Source organism: Podarcis pityusensis, assembly GCF_964106645.2.
Source record: "Podarcis pityusensis genome assembly, chromosome: 4".
Classification (NCBI taxonomy): Eukaryota; Metazoa; Chordata; class Lepidosauria; order Squamata; family Lacertidae; genus Podarcis; species Podarcis pityusensis.
In genome coordinates, this window is record NC_138027.1 from 32,086,666 (window position 1) to 32,108,727 (window position 22,062).

Genomic DNA, 22,062 nt, shown 5'->3' on the forward strand with positions numbered 1-22,062 from the left:
AACTGCACATGACCACTTCTTCTGGTATAAAATATAAATTAGTGAAGGTCCCCAAACTGACAAGTTAACTGACAGAGTTATTTTGTAACTCTGATATACTAAAAATGAGTTTCCGACTCTGAACCAGAATAAATAGTTGTTTCAGCATAACTGAAAATGTAAGCAAATTTGTCATTAATGTCATAGTTCATTTGCTCCATTGTAAATGCTATGTTCTATAAGCCAACACAGATATTATGGTTCTTGGTGGTTCTTTCTGTTTAGCAGTAGTGGAGCCCTCCTATGTAAATGAAAATCTCTCGACGTTAGTGAGGATTAAATTTACACACCAAACTGCCATATTACTGGTCCATCTAGCTGAGTACTGTCTACTTCAACTGGTGGCAGTCTTCCAGGATATTAGGCAGAGGTCTTTCCAAGCACTGTTTGCTTGAAGAATCTCAACTGAAGATAACAGGGTCTGAATTTGAGGCCTTCTGCAATCAAATTATATGGTCTGATATTGAACTATGGTGCCAAGCCTCTATACTCATCCTTGGGATCCTGGCAAAATGTTGATTTCTGTAAGAGATGCACTGCCACTCAGCAGAAGCAAGGTGAATGTAGAGGTTTTCTGAAATGAACTTTTCCAAATAAAAAAAAAAATACATGCTTCTCTTTTTGCAGTCCTATTTTCTGCCTGTTCCAAGGTCAGCAACTTGGTTCATGTTATATTGATTGTTGAAAAACTGTGCTTGGTAACCACCAACCTCCCTGCATGGTAGACCCTTCTCATCCCTTTTCCTTCTGCTGCACCTTTTATATTATGTACTGGAAATTAGATAAAGTTAGTTTCTAAGAAATATACATGCTCAATTTCCCTTTGTCAAGTTTTCAAATTGAAGAAGGTGAAGTTTTATCTCAGTGTGATGAATATTACAAATTTGGGCAGCAATGTTGCACACAGCTAGGTAAAGGTAAAGGGACCCCTGACTGTTAGGTCCAGTCGCAGACGACTCTGGGGTTACTGCGCTCATCTCGCTCTATAGGCTGAGGGAGCCAGCGTAGCTTCTGGGTCATGTGGCCAGCATGACTAAGCTGCTTCTGGCGAACCAGAGCAGCACACATAAACGCCGTTTACCTTCCCACCAGAGTGGTACCTATTTATCTACTTGCACTTTGACGTGCTTTCGAACTGCTAGGTTGGCAGGAGCAGGGACCAAGCAACGGGAGCTCACCCTGTCTCGGGGATTCGAACCGCCGACCTACTGATTGGCAAGCCCTAGGCTCTGTGGTTTAGACCACAGCGCCACCTACGTCCCTGCACACAGCTAAAATATGGGTCATGTTCAAATAAAACTATATTCCACACATAATTTCACACATAATTAAACACATAAACACATAATTTCAATGGGATTTAAGAGTCTGTAACTGGATATATATATATATATATATATCCATAGACTCAAGCAAAATTTAAGTCTTTATTGAAAGCTTACATAAACTGACATATATATCCTGTGACATTAGTGTTCCTAGCCAATTTATGCTACAGATAATGAAAGGGACAGACTGCAACAAAGCTCAGTTTGACAGGGAATGCACTGGGAGTTATGTACAGCACTCATTTGAGTGGTGTATGTAGCCCCAGTTGAGGAAAGTCCTTAAATATATCCTTAGTTTAAACTACTGTATATGAATAATCCTGCTGATTTCAGTGAGACTGCCATATGCTACAGTTTATATACAGCAAAATATTTTGCTGTTACTGAATTTATATCAGAGCTAATTTTGCTGAGAATGAAATTATCATTCTAGCCACAATTCTCCTCCATGATCTCATAAATAGTATTTGTTAGAGGCATAGTGAGTGCAAGGCAAATGAATGCACCCTGGCTTGTGGAACATGTTACTTTTTAAATACTGAGGTGTAATTCTCAGTTAATTGATTTGCATAAAGATTTGCTTATGCACACACATATATATTGGTATGTATTAGAGTTTTAGTAAGTAAGAACAAACTTTGTAATGAACTCCATTGTCCTTGTATTCAAATATGTTGCTAATTTTTAACTTGAAAAGTTTCTGTTACAATCCCGGAACAATAGAACACTTCTCTGCAATATATGAAACTCTTGTAAAATTGTATAAACTGTTACAAAAATGAAATAATTTGTAAATAATGTTTTTTGTACATTATCAAGGCCATCAAGTTTAATCCATGCTAAATAAGTAGTTTTAATAAATTGTAGAAGGAATTCAAAGAATTAGATGGTTAGTTCAAATTAATATGTGAAGTTTTGGCCCAGCCACTCCCCAACTCTTCTTCTTGACCTTCTACACCTCCTACCCCCAATTAGGTTTGCCAGCAGAAGCCACTCCTGGCAGAATTCATTTTCAGGGTCTAGATTTTAAGTAGCACAATACTATGTCCCCTTGATAGAGTAAGCATCATGGATTGGTATTGCCAGGCATTTGCTGAGCCCCATGGGTGTCCATGGGGATGGTGCAAGGGGTGGTAGTTGCCCCCTCCCTGGGTAAACCTAACAATATGAGGCAAATTGTGCAGGCAAATTGTTTCCTCACTTCTTTTGTGAGAATCTTGCCTGCTAGCACTTTTCAGTTACGCATGCTTCTTTGTTTTTGTTTATTTGAAGTATTCACTTCTCCCAGTCCTGAAAAATATCAGCGGATGCCCACACCCATGGAGCTGGCCTCCTGCCATTCATCAGAACTCGCATTATCCTTGCTGTTGCTGTAAATGAGCAGTTACTGACAAAGACAAGCAGAAGGAAAGGCATACCCTGCTTCTCAGGTTGTCTCCTTCTGGGTAGTGGTGTATGCTGGGCAAGCGAATGGGTAGCAGCAACAACATTGAGGAGGCAGTGTTCTGTTCACGGAGGAGTGCTCCAGAGCCTGGAGCTGACTCTGCCCTTGGATCCCTCACTTGGTCTCTTAACTTCCTTCTTAGACGTTGTGCCCAGCACTTCCTGTCTCTATCACCCTTGTAAAATTGTTTGCCCCACTCCTATTTTGGCCCATAGCTGTCAACTTACAGATTTGAAAATAAGGGACTAGCAGCCAAAATAAGGGACCTGCAGCCTCACCTGTTCCAGGCTCTCCAGTCTTCCTGTCCTCCTGCAGTCTGGTCAAACTCATGCTGGTAGCTTCGAGAACACTGTCCAACGAACTTTGTAACCAGAGGTTCAACTGAATAGAATCTGAATCACATGCACCACAAGGCCTATGCAGCCTCAACTTAAGATGGCTCCCCGGCCTGGCTTTGCACTGCAAAGTTTGCAGCAGCATGTGCAACAAAATGGCGTCCAGCATTCAAAAAACCCCTCAGCTTGCATTAACTAGCCACACACAAGGCATGCAAGCTGCACCCCCAGTCGTTCTTAGACTTCTTATTGGGTGAGCAACACAGCCAAGCAACACAGTTGGAGCCTCCCTCCTCCCTGGCCAGCAGGGAGAGGAGCTGCTTCCTTTGAAATTTAAGGGACATCATTTAAGGGACATCTATCAATAAGGGACAGCAGCAGGACATGGCGCTGGAATAAGGGACTGTCCCTTCAAACAAGGGACACTTGACAGCTATGTTTTGGCCTTGGCTAGTCTCTTCTTCAACTGCATGGCTCTTCCATTCGTTCTCATCTCCCTGCTTTCTGGTTTCTATCTTCTTTGTCCTCATTTTCTTTTATCCACTTGACTGTCCTGCCTAGCATTCCTATCCTCATATGGACAGATCTGGTTGCTTGCTGTATCTCAAAAAGGATAGTGTAGAGCTGGAAAATAGTCATAAAAGGGTAACTAAAGTGATCAAGGAGCTGAAGCAAATCCCTATGTAAAAACACATGAGTTTTTTTTAGTTTAGAAAAAGGTTGAAGAAGAGGGGACATGATAAGTAGTGTATAAAATTATGCTGAAGAGGAAGTGGATAAAGAGAATACTTTCCCCATAATACTAGAGTCTGGGATCATCTAATGAAGGTGAATGTTGGAATATTTGGAACAGGCAAAAGAAAAAAATGCTTTTACATGCAGCACATAAATAAATTATGGAATTTGCTATAACAAGATATAGTAATGGCTGCCAACATTTATGGCTTTAAAAGGAAAAGGTTACCAATGGTTGCTAGTTATGATGGCTGTGTTCTATCTCCAGTATTGGAGGCAGCATGCCTCTGAATACCAGTTGCTCAGGCACATGAGTAGGAGAGTGCTGTTGCACTCATATCCCACCCATGAATCTTCCATAAGTATTTGGTTGTCCACTGTGAGAACCATATGTGGACTAAATGGACCTTTGATCCAATAGGGCTTGTCCTTATTTTTAGGCAAAGAGCGAGACAGTTTGCACGGTCCAGGTGAAGAGAGTATTGTTCAGAGTTGACTGATTTCACTAAGTTAAGTCAAGCAGATATATAAGAATGAATGTTTAATTATTAAGATACAAAAATACAATCTCAATAATCAAGTTACAAAATAATAACAAGGAAGTCATGCACAGGTGGCGGGAAGACACAGGGCAAGAAATAAGAAGCAAAAAAAGAGAAAGAAATGGATAAATGTTGGTACATAATGAAATGTGAAAATGCGAATTTACAAATATAATGTATATGTATCACTATGTAAAGATTTCATATAAGTATTGCAACATTAATAAGAAAGAAAGAAAGCAAGCACAGGACTGTGCTTTTCCTGATGTTGCTCAGAAACATTTGAGGACAAATGCTTACAAGTGCTCATAACATCCATAGGCTAGGAAAGTGTATTATTTTCCAAAATGTCAAATTTCCCTCAACTGCAGAGTAGAATTTGAAACATAGCACGTTAGAATTTATCAATTTTGATGACATCCATTAAAATCTCTGACTCCCATCCAAGTATATGCACCCATTAAAGAATGTTCATTAAAGTCCTTCCAAACAATTTGCAACTGTTGTGTTCAGCTGTTGTAAGGACAGGGACTAAATCTTAGAGTTAAAAAGAATATGAAGATGCTTATACATGTTTTTCAATCAATCAATCAATCAATCACAGGCTCCACTCTGGCTCCGGATCAGCTGAACAGCACTGTTGCTTTTGCAGGTGGGTAGCATTACACATGCAAAGCCAAATAGCTGGATCAGACGAAGAATCCTGTGCACAGGAAATATTTGTATGTGCAGTTTGGTATCCATCTGGATATACGTGTGTGGTAAACTCCTAGCAGGATACTGACATACCTCCCTGAAAAGTGGAGACATGCAACCAAAAACCTATCCAACTTATGACTTTTCTGCATTATGAGTAAAATATTAATAATAAAAATGCAACTGGAAAGATATGCTAGAAGGTTCATATTTAGAGGAGACTTCTGAAAGCTATTTAAGTTTAGGTGAAATACAGACACTCACCTTTGATAATTCTCTTTTTGTATGGGTGCAAGGTTATAGCTGGCGTTTTTATAAATAATGATGATAATAAGCCTAAGATTAAATTTAGGAAATGCAAGAAGAAGTTTTGACAGGCAATTTAGTCTTTATCAAACTTTGCTATGCTCTGCAGTCATTAATTTGCATTTGTGACTATTCTTTCAGTATTAAACACCATAATGCACTCAGAGTTATGGTGACAAGAGGTTGGATGAAACAAAGCCTTTTGCAGAAAAAATCTATCATATGTTTCATAAAAAATGAAGTGGTATTGTCTGTGATTAACCGCACAGGCTCAATCTAGCTTCCATCAGTGGAAAATACTGCCATTGACTGTTTGATTTGAAATGGAGCAGGAATGTAGTGCTCACCAAACTATGCAATTCCATAATAATACCAAGCAGTATCCTCACATCATACTTAGAAATGCAGTAGGCAGAATAATAATTACTTTTGAAGACAATACATATAATGACTTCAGAGATTTCAGTTATAGCCATAGAGAATATGAATTCTATTAAAAGTACAATAACAACGTTGTAGCCCTATTTATCTGTAGTTATCTGTATCTCAAAATGAATCATATTATCTGGTTCTTTTCAACTATATTAGTTCTATTCAAGATTTTAATACTGCTCTCACCCCTGTACTATCTGATCACTTTAATCAAATAACAAGACTAGTATCCATCATGTGAAGCTCATTTTCTCTTGTCTTTCCTTTTCTCCTCCAAGAAAAGAAAAAAAACACACACAACCCTGTGGGTTTTTAAATGGTTTTATGCCTCCTGCCATATGTGTATTTATTAACAAAGTCAAGGTCCAAATAAATGTGCTTTGTAAGAATGTTGAATTTTGAGGTGGCTCTTGGAGCCTTTTGTGATTTCATTCCACAACCTTGTTCCAAGTTGGATGAGCCCTACACAACCTGTCAACCATGTGCTTCATCTTGGTGCTTCAAGCAGTCAGCAAGATATCTTGGACTCAGACCACTGAATGCCTTGAAGACACACAGGGAAACAGAGTGTTCTTGAAATGGTTTCAATATCTGTAGCGCAATAAGTGAAGGACCAGTTTGATGTAGTCACAGTAGCTTGTGTAGCTGAGCAGATGGGTTCTTTGGTAAAGTCTGAATATAAGAATCTGGAATAATGCACTAGCATTAATGAAATAATACTAATTTTAAGAGATTGAATAATTAATTTTCTTACCTACTTTCTTTCTATTCTACATATACCTTGCCTTCATCATGGAACCCAGGTGACTTTTACTGTGACTCTGAATCTGGAAATCAGTTTTCATAGGTATCATCAGTATTTTGGTTTAAGTTTTGTAGCTTGCTACAGAGAGACAAAGCCACTTCCACATATGCAGATCTGTAGGTAGTAGGCATTCTGAATCAGAACACAGAATCCTCATTCCAGCCATGCCTTCTCCTAGGAATGCTTGACGAATTTGATTCATATTTTTCAGATGTTCTAATGCAGTTCTTGGTTCAAAATACAACAAAATAGCAAAAGATTTAAAATGTGTATTTTGAGGGAAAACCCATTTAGAATTGGGAATTTTATTTAGAGGAAATATGTGTTAAAATACCTCCTCGCATTTCCATCCTGCTTTTTCAAAAAATCAAAGATTAATATGGAAACTGGACTGAATTGACTTTTGGATAGACACATGGGAAAGTGCCATGAATGGGAAATAGCCAGATTGCTCATCTTTTGTTCACCTCTACCTAGATCTGATTGAGTTACCATAATATAAGAAATGATAGCTCTAAACCTCCTTGACAGGAAACCTACACAACTGGAAATATCTCTTGAGGCACGTCGGAACATTACTCCAGTTCGTTACCTAACCCAATGGGAAGTGTTACTTTTTATTGCTGGGATTTAGAGCTAGGATCACTTACGGAAGCGCCATAGCTCAGTGGTAAAACATCTGCTTTGCCTGCAGAAGATTCCAGTTTCAGTCCTTGGCATTGATAATGGGCTGATAACATTCTGTTCAGAAACCCTGGAGAGCTTATGACAGACAATGTAGAAAGTACTGCGCTAGATGGACCTTATGGGCTGACCCATACTGAAGGCAGCTTCATAGGTTCCTGTGCTGCAGTGCAATGATCTCTCTTGTCTCCTGTACTGATCTTGCTAATTATTCTAGTCATATATTCTGTAAGATCGATCGATCGATTGATAGATTTACAGATTCATCTTGATAAAGAATGACCACTATTGTCTTGCCAGTGAGCGACAGTTGAGGCTTGATGCGCCTCCCCTTTTGCCCAGACATGCGGTGCCATTTTAGGATGTTCTTTCCGTCACCTTCAGCCACCACGGAGGCTCAAAGGTTCCTGCCAAACCCATCCTTCAAATGATCCAATCCATTGCAGGCCTGGGGCATCAGGCCCGGCCATTTACTTAGCCCAGTTGACCACTCTGCACAGCATCTAGTGGGCTGGGAGTGTCACCCACCCTTCCTCTCCCTTCATTAATAGTTGATTACTGCCCTAACCATTTCTTTTCAGCTTGCTGGGCTTTGCTATGGTCTTCTGGCGGTTGCCATATTCAGAGCCAGGAAGGAATTTCCCCTGCTCTGCAGGGTTTGCCTTCCCCATAACTCTAGTCACAACTTTGGCGGTTTAGGCCTTGGGTGGAATCCTATAGTCTTTCAACCAATCGGAGTGTGGTGAAGTGGTGCCTCACCCATCTCCTGTTCCTTGTGGCAGCATTAACAGGGTACCCCGTTAGAGGGGTCTGGAGGGAAGTCTCTGTCCAAGGAGCCAAGTGCGTAGGGCTAGCAGGCCACAGAGCTTCCCTCAGCATTTGGGGACCATCCGTGTAAACCTGTGTTTTGCAGTGGATCCACCCCTGAATAGACCCTGTCATGCCTCAGTCCTCCAGCAGGGGAGGGCTGAGAGGGATACATGCTCAGTGTCTATGCCAAAGCTTCCTACATCTGAAATCAATAAAGTTGTGGCCATTTAAATCCCAGATAGTTGTTGTGTCCATTCATTTTCCACTCAGCTAAGCGCACCTGGAAGGGGGACTCTGTGGCTGGACACATAATGTATTTCAAAACACAAGTACAACTGTTATTTTCCTTCTTTTTTGTGTTTGTCTTTAAAAATGGCTCACCCTTATATATTTTTTCAGCTTTCCCAAACATCCATACTTTAGTTCATCAATAACATAAAAAATAAGAATCCACACAATCACTAGATATCATTAACAAGGGGGAAAATAGTATTCACCAGTTATCAACTGCTAGTTGATCTGATATGTTCAGTCACCCCAGCCCTAATTCGTTTATAGTTCATCCTAAACATTGATTAGTTTATCACTTAATATTTTTAAGCAAAAGAAAGAATGTCAAACTTAGTGGAAGGCCAGGAAGAGACTTCTATTGAGAGGGACCTCAATCTGGTTGCCACTTATGTCACCTCTGAGGATGCCGGAACATGAAAGTGATTCTCTGAGTACATCTTAGTACATTTTTAAGAAACCTAGTGACAGCCCTAATTTTCCTGTCTAGTTATGCTAGCTTTCTAGTTTTATTATGATAAGAGCAAGCAATTGAATTAATTTTGTATGGATTTTTTCTTGCCCTGGTGTGTGTGACCTCTTCAAGAGCATTAAAAGTATGTGACATTATATACCATGTTTGTAAACCTCTGGGAAAGCTAGGTCTGCCTCAGATATATTACATTATAAATGGAAAACTGCATCTAATCTTCATTTTAGTTATGTGTAATTAAGATAATTCATGTATCATTTTCAGGAACATGATAGGTAGCCCACCTCTGTTGTAATAATATTATTCAAAAACTGTTGCCTCTAACGTGAATCAGAACAATTGGCACTTACCTTGAACAAGAGTGAATTTGGTCTTTTTGTTTCTCACTTAACTGCTTCAGGACTTTCATATTGTTAAAATAAGCAAAGAGTCCTGCATCTGCAACCCATGAGGCCCTGAAATCTGCTGCTGAATGAATATTGGGCATCTCAAGATCCTAATAGGAGCCAATGAACTGAGTAAATGTCCAGCGATACCAGCGTGATTTCTCACTCCGCTGCATGAATATAGTAGTTGGTCCCCCTACACGCTGCCATCAGCAACCCAGAGAGAACATTTCTGATTCATCTAGGAAAACAGTAGCTTATATATAACATTTTACTATTAATAAGGTCCTGTTTTTACTGAGTTATAACTGTTTTCCTGGTAAAACTGAAAACTTTAAACATTTCAGCTCAAGCTGTATTCTTATAAGCCTCCCACATTTATACCCATCTTCCTGGCAGGCATCCCAAAATATGTTTGGGTTAAGGTATTACACATTACATTTGATGAGGCTTTAGCGTTCCCTCTTGCTCACATCAATCCTTATTTCTGTTTGCTCTTATAATTTACAGTTAATGAAAGTTCTAAGTTTACCTTTGTTTTTGTTGGCTTCTGTACAAGAGACCTTCAGACCTTACAGTCTTCCACTGAAATGGAAAACAGAGTTAGGAAAGGCGAAAGCTAAGTGAATAGTGGCATTTTTTTTAGAGAGGATTCTAGATGCTCATCAGTACTGATGTGATGCTGTCGGAGAGTAAGATAAAGGTAAAGGGACCTCTGACCACTAGGTCCAGTCGGAGAGTACTTTGCTTTTAAATTTTTATACACACCAAAATGTTATCCTCTGTCCAGATTCACATGAGAACATTGATCTACATGTTCTTCCTTTTAAAAACATTTACTGCTTTACATATGTATTAAATGATGCAATTAATCAGATAACAACCACAAACACTCCCCACCACCACCGTTTACAGAAAAATCAGGCAAAACACAAAATATATCAGGATGGCACTAAAGTTGTTGGGGTGATAACAGTCCAAGCTGTGAGACATTCAAAGCTCATAATAGTATCTATGCAACCATGTAATATGCAATGTAGCAGGACCTGCCCTGCCATTGGAGTCTCTATTTGTATATTGGATAAACAAGCACTAATCAATAGCAAATATCTCCTTTTTTGATCTCTGGTCGCTCGTAATCTTTGCATCAATTTTTCAAGAAGCCTGGTCTCCCATACCACATTGTACCAATTATTTAGAGTAGATGTGCTGAACTGTTGTCTTGCCTTTGTAATAGACTGGACAACAACTGAAGTTCAATCCAGATAAAACTGAGGCACTGTTAGTGGGTGGTTCCCTAGACCGGATGGATGGGAGGTTGCCTACTTTTGATAGGGTTACAGTCCCTCTGAAGGAGCAGGTACACAGCTTCCATTGCTGTTGCTTGAAGCTCAGGTGGCCTCAGTGGGACGGAATGCCTTCCATCCGCTTCAGCTGGTGGCCCACCTGCACCCCTTTCTTGACAGATATAGCCTAACTTCTGTTGTCTATGCTTTGGTATCTAGGTTAGATTACTGCAACATATTATATGTGGAGCTGCCTCTGAAGACAGTTCAGAAACTTCAGCTGCTGTAGAATTCAACAACTAGGTTGCTCACTGGGGCAAGATGGTTTGAGCATATTCTGGCCCATCTGCACTGACTGTCAATTAATTTCTTGCTCAATTAAAAGTGCTGGCTTTGACCTCTAAAGTCTTAAATGATTCAGGACTGCAATAGCTTAAGACAGTGATGGCCAAAAACTTGGCCCTACAGCTGTTTTGGAACTACAATTCCCATCATCCCTAGCTAACTGGACCAGTGGTCAGGGATGATGGGAATTGTAGTCCCAATACAGCTGGAGGGCCAAGTTTGGCCATCACTGGCTTAAGGACTGCCTATCCCTTCAAATTTCCAAATACATGCTTTCTGAGCCTAAAATGTTACATGTATTGGAGATTCCACCTCATCTTATTTTCTCATTCAAATAATGCCTGGATCATCACTAAGGGAACAGGTGACATGTTGGATCTCACATGACTCTGCACTTTCTCATAGATATGGAAGGAAAAGTTATATGACCCATATTTGCCAGTTACCACAGTGTGGTCTTGCATCTTTGTTCTCAAAATTTAGATAAGGTTAGGGGAGCAAATTGTTATGGTATAATATCTCACCATAGTACTGATTCTCCACTGTCTGTTCCATTTCTTCAGCAGGGGTGATATGTTTCAGCACACTTGTCATGCTCAGCGAGCTGGGACAATGAGTGAGGCAGAGATTGGAAGTGACTTTGAGCAATACTAAGTTAAAAATAAATTGCTGGAGAGATGTGAGAGGGATTGCCAGAGGATCACTTCCTCGAACCTTTAAGAGACAAATTTCCTTGCCAAACTTTCATTGTTATACAATTGCAGTAGGAGGGAATATATGGGAAACCCAAACAGATCCCTAAAAGATTTTACTCTTCAAAGAAGAAAGTATTTACAAGTATGGACGTGTAAAGTATTTCTTTGAAAGTTTGTCTGCCCTCCCCTGTACCTATAGCACCACTGTTTCCATAGCTATTGATTCCTTAGGAAACTCTTCAATACATAGATGCCTTCTGATCACCTCAATGCAAGAGAAAGCACAGCAGAAGTTGCTATACACAGTCCATTTCATCCTGGCATTAAAAGCTGCTGCTATACAAGATCAGTTCCAGTCCTCAAAACCCATTAACATCTTAAATGCTTGAAAGCAGTGTATTTGGATGCTGTGCTCTTTAAAGGCACTGCTGCTGATTTATAACAAACTGTAAAGACATACAATGAGCTTTAAAAAGGTGCTTTACTGAAGCTGTTGCATTGAACAGATGCCACAAAACCATAGGCACCAAACTGTAAAGCTGTATTAGTTCTTCAGCGATGTGTAAAGAATATCTTGCTGTAAAGAATACCCAGCAGTGGAAAAAACACCTGCTACTAGTCTTCCTGGGCGTTGGGACTGGATAACAGCATACATCAGGGAAATTCCCTGGCCTGTTCCAGAAAACAAACAATATAGTTATGCATAAATTAAATGTCTTGAGTTTCACGAAATGAGTTTGCTCTGTCTTCTTCCTGAGAGCCCTCCTCCCACTTTTTCGTTTTCTACTTTTCTCTTTCATGTGGCCTATTAAAACATAGTGCCAAAATGTAACAGCCAAAAAGATGGCTAATGTCAAAATGCACACCAGTCCTGTAGCAACCAGCCCCTAGGGGTTTGATTATCACTTATTCTGTTCGTTCTTATTTACAGTATTTCTGTACTGCATTCCAGCAGTGTTGTCAAAGCGATTTAGGTTTTTTAAAAAAGCCATTAAAAGAAGTTTTTACTTGATTCTAAATAGAAAACATTTTGATGGATGAGAAGGTCGTTCCATAGCTCTAGGGCAGTGTGTGTGTGTGTGTGTGTGTGTGTGTGTGTTTCTGAGCGCGCACACAAATCCCACCCCTTGCTGGTGACTATCTAACAATCAAGAAAGATGACACCTGTTGAATCTTCCAGATCCCACTAATGCAATGTGCTCTAATGTGTAGAACACGTTAGAATATTCTAATCTAGACACTTCTAAATCATAAATGACAGTGGTCAAGTCTCCCTCTGCCAGCAGCAGGTGCAGCTGGTGAGTCTACCATAAATTGGTAAAAACAAAGAAACAAAAGAAAAAGTTATAGCTGCATTTCAGGAGAAGAGTACCTCCTGATATCTGCCCCCAGGGCCATTAACAGGTGGGAAATTGATTGATTTTTTTCTATAAAAAAAGTAAGTCAATTAGAAAGTTTTAAAACAAAAGGCAGAGGCAACACTAATGCTTTGGCACTTGGGAGAGAGCACCTGGATGTTTAATCACTCAATCACCAAGCGATCAGAGGCCGGAACGTTGACCGTCCACATGTGAGACTTAAAAGGGGGCACTCCCAAAGCAGCCAAAAATGCAGGAGAAGCTCTATGGAGGATGATAGTAAAGTGGTATTATTTGTTTTCTATACTGCCCTTCATCCAAGATTCACTGGGAAGTTTGCAATATAAAAACATAGTTCAATCTGTGATCCTGTTTTCATGGAGGCACTATCTATATCACAGTGGCTGTCATGGGGGACTTGCTCCGCCTGTCTTGCATCTGGTGATGATTCTTAACAGGATGGCTGCAAACAACAACTTAGATGCTGGCCCAGTTTATGGATCGGATACTGAGTCAAGTCATATCCCAAATGTCAGTTCAGTTTACTGTGTGCAGCATTCTGTTCTTCAATCTCTTAATTTTTGCCAGAATTTTTCTTTTCCATCTCTTGACCTGGTGCACATAAAGGAGGACAGTGAAGGGAATGATTCCATAATTTTCCACATGATCTTCTCAACATTATTGTATGATTTTGTAGTAGCATATTGCACTAAAGAAAAAAGTATTATTAATAGTTAATTCTTTCAGGAAGAAAGTTGGGTATGCTACAATGGCTGCCATGCTGTTCCTAAAATCTCTGACATGCTGCCCATCCCACATGCTATAACCTCACATCCATTACATTCTGGTTGTAAATATATTAAATGGTACTTGCTTCCTGTTATTTAAATATGATTGACTTCTAAGTGATTTGTTTAGGATTTGGAAGCCCATTTCTTAAGTGCATTGTACTTAGTTTTATTAAGAATGCAAATGGTTTTTGCAGAACCATCAAGACACACTGTCAATCTAATGTAATAGGATATGCTCTTTCAGCCTTTAAATCTATTATTTGGATGAAGTTCTAGATTGGACTGAGGAAGTTCTAACTCTGTTTTCTCCTCATACACTTTCATTATTTAAAAAAAATTGACTATCTTGATACTTTTTGGCGCTGTGGGTTAAAGCCTCAGCGCCTAGGACTTGCCGATTGAAAGGTCGGCGGTTCGAATCCCCACGGCGGGGTGCGCTCCCGTCGCTCGGTCCCAGTGCCTGCCAACCTAGCAGTTCGAAAGCACCCTCGGGTGCAAGTAGATAAATAGGGACCGCTTACTAGCGGGAAGGTAAACGGCGTTCCGTGTGCTGCGCTGGCTCGCCAGAAGCAGCTTGTCACGCTGGCCACGTGACCTGGAAGTGTCTGCGGACAGCGCTGGCTCCTGGCCTATAGAGTGAGATGAGCGCACAACCCTAGAGTCTGTCAAGACTGGTCCGTACAGGCAGGGGTACCTTTACTTTTACCTTATCTTGATACTTTTAAGCAATTATTATGTTGTGGCTCAATGTAGCCTTTCATGGGGGAAAATTCCTCTATCCAATCAATTCCTAGATCTATTATTTAATAATAAGTGTACTAAATTAAAATGTTAAAAAAAATGCATGAACTAAAGAAATACTAACTTTTGGATTGTGCTAATGGTTTTCAGTCCATGGAAGCTTATTCCGTAATAATTAGTGTTTAAGGTGCCACAAGACTGTTGTCTTGCTGCAATGTATTTATTGTGGTTATCACTGTGGAAATTAAAGAAAAACTAGAACAATGTATCTTCTGATACAGTCAATCAGAATGAACATAGGATGTTCTGTTCCCATCAACTTTGTCTATATTAACTGGCAGCAGCTCTCCAGGGTTTGAGACAGTCCCATCTTCCCTAGAGATATCTGGAAATGTGAGCGGCTGAATCTGGTGTGTTTTGCATGCAAAGCATGCACTCTACCACTGAGCTAAAACATAATTCAGCAGATATAGGGACCAATCAGCTGTATCTACACAATTGGTTCTGCTGCTATTGGGGCATGTCCAGTTGGCATTGACTTCTTCCACTTCTTCTTCCTCCTCCTCCTCCTCCTCTTCTTCTTCTTCTTCTTCTTCTTCTTCTTCTTCTTCTTCTAGTATTTGTACCCCACCCATTTGACTAGGTTTCCCCGGCTATTCTGTGCAGCTTCCAACAAATATAAAAGCATAATAACATGACAGGGCTTTATTTGTGGAATACCATCCCTGGTTGAGATAATATTTGAAATCGTTTTTATAATGCTTTTAAATTATTTATTATTATTATTATGATACCCTGAGCTCCTTTGGGAAGAAGGGTGAGATATAAAATAAATAAATAAAAAGAAATACACATTGGTGAGCATCAGGTAGCTTAGAGGACCCTGGCCACTGAGGTCCAGCACCGAGGGCCTTCTGGCTGTTCCCTCACTGTGAGAAGCTAAGTTACAGGGAACCAGGCAGAGGGCCTTCTCAGCAGTGGCACCTTCCCTGTGGAATGCCCTCCCACCAGATGTCAAAGAGAACAACAACTACCAGACTTTCAGAAGACATCTGAAGGCAGCCCTGTTTAGGGAAGCTTTTAATGTTTGATGTATTATAGTATTTTAAATTTTTTTTGGAAGCCGCCCAGAGTGGCTGGGGAAGCCCAGCCAGATGGGCGGGGTATAAATAATAAATTATTATTATTATTATTATTATTATTAGGCAGAGGTTAGAACAGGGCTCACACTTCTTCTTTTTTTAATGATATTTATTAAGAATTTTAAAGTTACAGAAAAAACAAAAAAGGAAAAGAAAAAAAAATCAGAAGAAAAACAAACCACAATCAAACAATACAAATTGATAAAAATCAAAATCAAAAAAATAAGAACAAAGCACGTAGCACAACACAATCAAAAAACAAAAATAAGCCATAAACATTTAAAAAAACAAGTCCAATATTCTCAAATCCTTGACTGTCATTACCTTCTTTCTTTGACCTCCTCACTCCTCCCTTTTTTTGTATCCTAGTTGTTAATTGTCACAGCAAATCCTTTCCATTTTTCATAATATTCTGTTATTACATTACCTTAATCTATTTTAACCTTATCTTACTATAAAAGACCCTAAAACTTGAAACTTAGATCTTATTTATACCAATTTCTCATAACCATAACATATTCTTACATAATTCTTTTAACATTTTTGCTAAAGCCAGGTAATTTCGTTCCAACATTTTTCTAACATTCATCAATTTTATAAAGCAATCCTAATAAAAAAAAATTTTCTTCCAATCTTCATCCAGCGTCTCTTCCTCCTGGTCCCGGGTTTTGTCAGTCCTTTCTATCCCATCAATCTAGCGCATTAACCTGGTAATCTTATGTCCGAGGCCCTTAAGTCTCTTCCATGTCCCTTCCATGGCTCTTCTTCATATTTATACCTGTACTTTACTTTGTCTCCTGCTCCTTTCACTCGTGGGAACTCCAACTTGACAGTGTTTTTGACCCTTCTCAACAAATCAGTCCCTTTTCCATATTCCACACTAAACTCCATGTGGTATTTAAAAACATGTTTCAAAGTCCCTCCAGAATTAAGAGCCCCCACAACCCCAAACATCTCACGGCCCATTGCCAGACTTGAAAAATCCAAACATCCCTGCATAGGGGGGTCTATCCAACCCCCCATTTCCAAACCAAACCAAACTTTATCTTTCCAAATCTGGCTTTTTCCAAGTTCATTTGTCAGATCCAAGAGCTCATGTTCCTGCTGGGCCACAGCTCCCTCCATCTCTGGCGCCCGAGGTTCAGCAACATCCTCTTCCCTCATCTGATCTGTCAGAGCACACTCCTGATCTGATTCCTGGGTGGGCTCTATATAGTTTCCCACTACCTGTCCAAAATTTCTGATCGCAGCAGTCATCAAGTCCGTCTTCTCATGTAGCTGTTCCAGTAGGGCACTTGTTTTGCAGAAAGCACGCACCAGAGCTTCTGGATACATTGTTCTGCAAGGTCAGAAGTCTATTCCCACGATCGTAATCTGTTGCAGCTGCAGAGCTCCCTGATTCAGAATTAGTTACAGTTTCACAGGCTCCCTCTAGGGGAAGAACTTCTATTTGTTCTTTTCTTTTAAAGGCAGATCTAGCAACAAAGTTTCCTTTTTCAGATATTTTGTCAATATTTGTTCCTTTAAAATGCGAAGGAGAACAATGGAATCACTATGTTTCTCTTCTTTTAACTATCTGTCAAAGACGTTTGTCTCTGGTCAATGAGCTTCCCAATGAACGTCAGTCCTGACACCCCGCTCCCAGGATCAAGACGGTGGAAAATTACTTTGCTTTACACTCTCTTCTGCAGGTTTAAACAGTCCGGAAAAAATCCCCCCTCTTCTCCTGCTTCCGAAGGGGGTTCAACAATTTTAAATGATGAAAGTTCATCCTTTACAAGTGATTTTCTGAACTCTAGTTTGCCATGTCTTTGCTTTAATCTGTCTACAAGAAACGGAAGGCTGACTTCCTGTTTAGACCTTCCCGTTTCAGTGCCAAACTGAGATGAATTTCTTAGTCCAATTTTCCTTTCTACTCGCAGGTCATTATTTATAGTCCAATTGTCCGAAATTAAAGTACTCACGGGTGATTGTTTTAAAAGCCAAATTGTCCCAGGAAAAAGGCAGCGCTCTCCGGCAACGGCTGTGCGGCTTCGCTCCACGGAAGAAGCAGTTGACTCTCAGCACCGCGCCACTTCCCCCTCTTCGCTCCGGAGCCCGTAAGTGGGTTCCTTTATGGGTTGGGGGGCGCTAGAGGTGCCCGCCGAGTCCCATGGTCACAGGCTTCATCCGCCTGTGATTTTTGAAAGGGTCCCCGCTTCGCCGTAGCGGGAAAGACCCGTTTTCCGTGGAGCTGGTCCCTCCGAATCAGAGGGAATCCGCCATTACCGATGGCGCCACCCCGGAAGTGAACTGGGCTCACACTTCTTCTAAGGTTACCTTTACCTGAAGTTTCAGGTGTGCATAAAGTAGAACTGGGCAAAAAATTCTGATCAGGAACAAATGCAATACTGCCAAACAATATTCTGGATTAGACAGGCATGATTTTAAATGCAGGTGGGCAAGAAGAATTCCCCCCGTTTGGCACTGCATACACATCCTGTCTCGTTCAACCTAGTGTCTCGTTCAGCCACTTTAAAGCGCTCACCTGAGGTTCAGATCCCTGTTGTGTTATCTTAGCACACACGGATAAGATGACCCAGTTTGCACCAGTTGTTGGACATTTACAGCATTATACAATATCTCGTCCACCTAAGTACATGTTTGAATTGGGATTCAATTAACTTATGCCTGTTCTGACATTATGAAGACACACGTTTTTGGTAGTTTTCCAGGTCTATACATGTGTCTTGTGTCGAGATGCAAGTAATAATAATGATAAGTGACAGTATGTGCCTTAATTCAGGTCAGCATTAAGAACATTGTGATCTGTGTACATCTTATATTCCTGATTCCCCATCTTTGCAAATGAAGAGGTTCCTCCCTTCCTTTTCTTTTGAAGTTCTAAAGCAGAACTGCTAGTGACCCACTTTTGTGAACAGTTCTCTTAACTAACCCCTGTACTCAATCATACATTTTTTCCTCTCTTCCACCCACTGTCTGTCTAGCCTGGTTTTAAAATTTTATATATGTACTTTTAAAAAATTGATTAGTTGGAGAGCTGCCCGTTCTTCTGTGCTGTATAATAAGGATTTTTTTTTATAAAAAAAAACCCTGCACACAGAATTCTGTATAGTGTAATTAAAACTGACCCAGATTTGGACCTGAGAACACCAGGACTTAGCCAAACTTGCCATGAGCTGAGTTCTGATGGCAGATGGGAACTAATGAGGACATACTATACTCCAGAATTTCCCAGCTGCTTGGCTCCTTTTTTGTACAAACAAGGTTTGGAGTGAAGTCCTGATCCCAGGAGTATGTTCAGCAAATGTGCTGCACCCAGCGTTTTGGGAAGCGAGGCAACACTGACAGCCTGTTTCAGAGTATTTTTAAGGCCTGAGTTCCAAAGGGCTTTTTAAATATAATTGAACATTAATGCAGACACATTATATATTAGCTTCCTTTTCCACCAGTGTTGGAAAAGCCTACCTGCTTCAAACACTGCTTTGATTTCATGCTTATGTTCCTCCTGTCCCAGGACAGAGTCAGACTTTATTGAATAGGGTGCACTAACATCACAATGTATGGGCTCCGTATCCTATAGGTTCCATGATCTGTTCAACATCCTGGGACCCCTCAGGTAGATGTAATTGAATCCGGCTGAAGCAGCTGTAGCTGGCATGTGGTCCCTCAGATTGCTAGCACCTGCTTATTTTTTTGTAACTCACTAGAGCAAAAGTTGTGCCAAAACCAGCATTGGTCTTGGAGCGGATAAAGCACTCCACATCTTATATCCCATTCCCCTTCCAACCAAGCCGCGTAATTACTGTTGCCTGCATTAATAAATTCTGGTAGTGAGCAGGGGTAGGTTTATACCGCTTCTTGTCCAAGTCTTCCTTTAATAAGTGCTCTGCCAATTCCTGCTCTCCTCTCCATAAGCAATAAGTGACAGGCTTAATACTGATCAGGTGCTCTGGATTGCTCTGCCCTCCTTACAAAACTGGGCAACCCAGCACTTTCTATATCCAGTTTAAATTACAGGCACCAAATTTTATTTGCTGCTTGAACAGTCTTCCTGGCAGTTTCAGATGAGTCTTGATATCTAGCAAATGACTGCCTGCTCTTCTGAGCCCTGCTTTTCTGCTATGGATTCTGTAATTTTGATTCTATTATTGTTTCCACAATAAAGCTTTTGCCATTTTAAATTGTTAAGACTGTAAGGTGCTCCTAGAGCATTTGTTTTTGCTACAACAAACATGGCTACCCTTTTAGGAGTGGTTTCCACAATATAAATGTTTTAAGGTGTATACTTTGAAAGGGAACATGGAAGTTCGTACAGCATAGTAGGACTACTAATCACCACCACCACCACCATTATTTATTAAACTTGTTTACTGCCCTTTGTATGTCACCATTGTGGACAGCTTCCTTGCTGCATTCACTATCACTAGGTAAGCTGAATGATGAGCCCTTACCAGCTTTCAATTGTTTTCAACCAGCCATCTCCCAACCTATTTCCTTGCATTAAGCTCTGGAGTATACCAGGGAGCCAAACGGGCTCCATGAAGTGAGAGAGGGCACTTGAGGTGATCGTGTCAAGCCATTTGGATGTTCCAGAAGTCAGCCAGGGATTTGATAGAAGTCCCAGTCATACCAGCCAGAAAACCCTCCAGAGCCATCTATGAACCCATTGGATTCATCTTTCTCCAAGGGCAGATCATCCTGATAGGTTCCCCCTTCTCTGCAGAGGGGGAAAAGTGCTGAAAGCCTAATCTCAACAGAAAGTCATCTAATGATGAGAAAGGACTGTTGTCAATACCCGCTCCCGCCTCCCAGCTTTCAGATCACTCACTTCCTGTCCAGTTGAGAAAACAAGGTCCAGAGTGTTGCCTGCCACATGTGTTGAGCCAATGACATGTTGGGACAGCCGCATGGTCATAATGGCAGCCATGAAGTACTGAGCTACTACTCCAAAGCCAGTTGCCTTGGCATGGGTGTTGAAGTCCCCCAAAACCAGCAGTATGGGGCTCCTCTACATGAGTCATAAAGGTGAGATCAGCCTCCTCATCCATAATCAGATAGTGGATGAGGGAGGTCTCACTCAGAGTTTACCTGGCATTCAGCAACAGCAGCTGCAGAGCCCAGGGCAACCGTAATTCCCCAGACTGGACAAGGTGTGGTCACTTTCTACCTGTGCCCTGTGCCCCTTATCCAGCCTGCCTACCCCCACCCCATACTTTCTCTTGTCCAGAACCACTGTGACCAGGGTTGCCCCTGCACTCTCCACCTCCTCTCTTCTCAGGTGCATCCTATATCCTTTAATTTAAAAATAATAAAAACCCAAAATTTAAAAACCCACAAGCTTAAAAAAGTAAAAAAACAATTTTAAACAGGGCCATAAAACCAGCAACAACCCCCCCCCAACACCCCCTAAACAATACCCCAACTCAAGAGTCTGCTCAGCCACCTCAGCTTTTTATAGCAGAAATTAGCCACGGCTCTGCTTACCCAGGCCAGGTAGAAAAGGCCCACAAGGCTGGGATGAGGTGCTTATGGAACCCATCACAGTTTGGTTATGCATTTGAATTGTGAACCTATGGTTCACATATGCCTTACAAACATTGATCAAATCATAGTTTACAATTATAGTTTGGAAGGCAAATGCAGACCATGATTTGCCAGCTTGCATGCAACAGCAAACTGTGGTTTGTCACAGAAGCAAGGAAAATGGAATGCATAACAAGGAGAGAAGGAATGAGTGAGTTAGCCTGAGATTCACTTGCCTTTTATATGAACTGAGCAAGTGCCTGTGTCCATGCTTTTGCCATATATGATTTGTGAAGAGGGGTGTGTGTGTTGGCTTATCACTTAACACAGAGACATATACTTTCCCTTACCTTGGTTCACAGTTGTTCATTATATCTGCTGTAGCAATATAATTGCCTGCCATTGCTTTATTTTGTTTAACATATTACGTGTGCCAAAGTATTGTTTTAGTTTGTTTTGGTTTTTAGCCAAAAATATATATCAATAAATAATTATGAGGTGGCGGGGGGGACATACCGGCATACACAAACAAAAAAGCAAATTAAGAACACAGAGAATATAAAAGATGCTATATATGCAGCAAGTAAATAAATCCTTATATGTCAATCAAACATAAAAGGTTCCTTGCATTGATACAAAACATGGAATGGAAAAGGCTTTCATTTGTAAGTTTTTTCAGTCCCTGCTCAGTACAGAGAAGTACACTAGTGCATCACACTCTTGGCTAGACCTGATGCTCCCCAGAAGGACCAATCCTGCTGGACGATTTAGCTTATTAGGATTAGGAAGATGCTTCCATGATTCCAGTTTGGCCTGATAACCAAACAGATGGGATAGGAGGATTTTAAATGACCAGAAACCTTCACAAGTTATATG

General features: G+C 40.6%; 1 protein-coding gene and 1 long non-coding RNA gene across 18 annotated transcripts in view; one reads left to right on the forward strand and one right to left on the reverse strand.

Annotated features, from left to right (window-relative positions):
* Positions 1–22,062, forward strand: part of ZBTB20 (zinc finger and BTB domain containing 20) — a 622,933-nt gene that overhangs the window by 221,113 nt on the left and 379,758 nt on the right. The window contains exon 1 of one of the 17 annotated variants that reach the window (XM_081004305.1): positions 20,591–20,688. The exons of 15 other annotated variants lie outside the window; for them this stretch is intronic. The gene's annotated coding sequence lies outside the window, so the exon portion shown is untranslated. Of the gene's footprint in view, positions 1–20,590; positions 20,814–22,062 lie in introns of those variants that run through there. One more of the 17 variants, XM_081004308.1, reaches the window with a different exon arrangement.
* Positions 6,611–20,460, reverse strand: LOC308476609. The gene is made up of 3 exons (XR_013985991.1): positions 20,115–20,460; positions 9,835–9,887; positions 6,611–6,684 (listed from the first exon to the last, which is right to left on the reverse strand). It is a non-coding gene; the product is annotated as an uncharacterized lncRNA (long non-coding RNA).